We start from the raw sequence: 3117 nt of genomic DNA on the forward strand, positions 1-3117 counted from the left end.
TTATAACCCTCAAGAAGTAGAATTCTCCTTTCTGTGTTGCCGAAGAAAGGGGGCTGAACACCTTTTGCAGAGAACACCTTTCCGCGTAGGCGGCCTTCGGCCGCTCTTAGGGATTATAACCCTCAAGAAGTAGAATTCTCCTTTCTGTGTTGCCGAAGAAGGGGGGCTGAACACCTTTTGCAGAGAACACCTTTCTGCGTAGGCGGCCTTCGGCCGCACTTAGGGATTATAACCGTCAAGAAGTAGAATTCTCCTTTCTGTGTTGCCGAAGAAGGGGGGCTGAACACTTTTTGCAGAGAACACCTTTCTGTTAATTAATTAATTTGTCTGTGTTGCCGGAGAAGACTAGCGGAAAGTTAATATATTTAGAGAAAAATAAAATACACAGTCCATTATATTAAGTCAACTCTGTTTATTTTGTTGGTTCTATATGATATACATAGTTTATGCAGTCAATGAGTGCCAAATAAATGTCTTTTTTCGCCTTTTTGATTGAGCGACGCCAAAGGTATTCCACAACCACATCAGCAAAACTTGCGGGGTGATTGTAGTTTCGCGTTGAAAAAAAGCGCTTGACTACCCGCCACTGGGACTCAATTCTTTGAGTATGGGTCCCATCCTCAGCAACGAACGGATTAATGGCGTCACTATGATTGACCTTCTGATGGGTATATCCAAAATCAGAAAGACAATCATATGCGCGTCAGAAATCCGTTCGTATGATGCTACCCTCGACAACATGCTTTTTTATAAGGGGAATAAGCACTTCCGCTGAACGCACATTGTCTGGGCATACCTCCAGGCATAAGTCCTCGCTTCCATCTTGGATCATGCCCATCACCCAATGACCCTCAGCCCGCCTGCCTAAAAGTAAAATAAAATAAAATGTTAACTTAAAACTTTGTGAGGAAATCAGATAAAGCATACCTTTGTTAAACTTTCGTTTACCAAATTTGCTCTCGTCTATCTGCATTACCAGCCCTGGTCCACCAATTTTCCTAGTGAAATGTTGGTGGTCCAACTGGTATATTACCAGCGCCTCGCGGCAGTAGCTATACCAGTCAGTAATAGTGGCAGATGAGAGAGTTGTCGCCACCTTACAGTAGTCCTGCCGCAAGACTATTTCAGGTAGTACACATGGGGTACACTGATTCGTCATTGCTCAAACCACGTCCCAGCCGCAACGGAAACTCGGGTTCTCGATTTGCAGTTCCCCCTACGGCATACAAAAAAGCCGAATTTCCCGCCTTTAACCCGATTGAAAGGGGTTTTATGTACGGGGCAGAGCTTTGTTTTTGGTATTAAACCATGCTCCTCTGCAAATCGGGTCCCTTGTGCGGGTGTTCGCAGCTCCGTGATGACTCGCCCAAAATTCCAACCATTGTTGTTTGTGGCGCCAGCACTTGTGGACGGTGTATCATCTAAATATAAAATAATTTTTATTGATGTATATTTATTTTATTTGAAAATGTAATACCTGTTAAACTGAAATCCATTTTTCTTATTTTATTTATAATACCACAAGGAAACTCCAAATTAAAAATAAAAATTCAACCGCTGACGAATTACAAAGCACCGCTATAAATTTAACCCAACGAGCGAAAATACTTGCATAGCTAAATTGAATGTACGATAATACAAGTTAGACCACACAAATTTTGGGGACTATAGGACTCCCCAGGTCCTAAAGAACTGAAGTATATAAGTTAACACCAGTTGCGGCATCCACGGTTTAGTCAATATACCAAGGGGGACCAAAGCGACAGTAAACGAATTATTAATGCTTACTGGGTTTTTGCTTATATCCTTTTGTCCTTATCCTTCGTGTATACTTTTTGTGTTTGACAGCTCAGCTCCGCCATTTAATTTGCATATACAATCACAGGCGCACGGGTGATTTTCATACCAATTTTAATTAATAAATTGCGACGAATAAGTTTCAACTAAAGGAATAAAACAACTAACAACTAATAGTGTAATGTGTAAAGTAAATATAAACATAAAAATGAAGTTATTAAGCGGCTGTTTTAAGGCAGAATATGAGTAATAGTGTACGTATATTTCGGAAATTTGCAACAAATACCATATTTCCAACCGACATTATTGTTAAATTAGTGCACAGATTTAGTAAATTAATTTTTTGTGAACTTGCGTGAACTGTTGTCTACAAGTGTGTGTAAAAGGTTTTTGATTCGATTCACGCCTTTGGGCACAGCAACCCAAAATCGTTGTACAAATTCATAAACAGTACCCTATAAAAAATTTGCAAAAAACCTTTTTTGGCGCTATGTGGATAGAGAAGAAAAAATTTAAGGCCAGTGTGCTTAGACCGACTGTGGGGTCAGTGACTACTGTGCTGAAATACAGTGCAACGCCAACGTGGGACTCCAGCAGAACCTAGGAATGGAGGTAGAAGGACCAAACGGCGCTGAGGCATTTGTTTTTAGCGACGAAAATTCAGACCCCGATTAAAAATAAGAAGAATTGTCGGAGCTCAGTAGCTCTGAAAAAGCTTGCGAAATTAAGTTACTATTCGACAATATATTTTTACAAATAAAACAAACACATAAACTAAATCGAATTGTATTTTTTAATTTGGTGTCATGTATTTTTGGATATTTCGCTCACATCTATTCACTAATTTATCAATTATTTAGAGGTTAGAATAGTGGTCAGAAAAATCAGTAATTAGCCCTGTTCGCGTACGCACTATCCAGTAAATCCAGTACTAATTTTACTGGTTTTCTATTAGATGTCGTTTTCGTACGCAAAACTTGCAAGAAACTAGCAAAAGAGGGGAAATTGAGAGAGCAAAAATGACAGCTGAACTTGCAAGTTTTATTGGATTTTTACTGGATAAATTTTTACTAGCAACTATTTGCTAGTAAGAAAAACAGCTGATGGCATGGTGCTTAATGTAATTCACATTAACAAAATAATTGTATGTGGTGCTTTTAGAGTTGCAATTGACAAAATAAACCTATTTAAATATATAATAAGATGGAAAATATTAGTTTCTAAGAAAATTGCATCGGAAAATAACAAATAAATCAGCTGTTCATGAAACTATCAACTTCTTGCTGATTTTGCGTTTTCGTACTTTCTTGCATATTTCAC

Source organism: Rhagoletis pomonella, unplaced genomic scaffold (genome assembly GCF_013731165.1).
Source record: "Rhagoletis pomonella isolate Grant_MI unplaced genomic scaffold, Rhpom_1.0 Rhpom_scaffold_00017, whole genome shotgun sequence".
In the NCBI taxonomy this organism is placed as follows: domain Eukaryota; kingdom Metazoa; phylum Arthropoda; class Insecta; order Diptera; family Tephritidae; genus Rhagoletis; species Rhagoletis pomonella.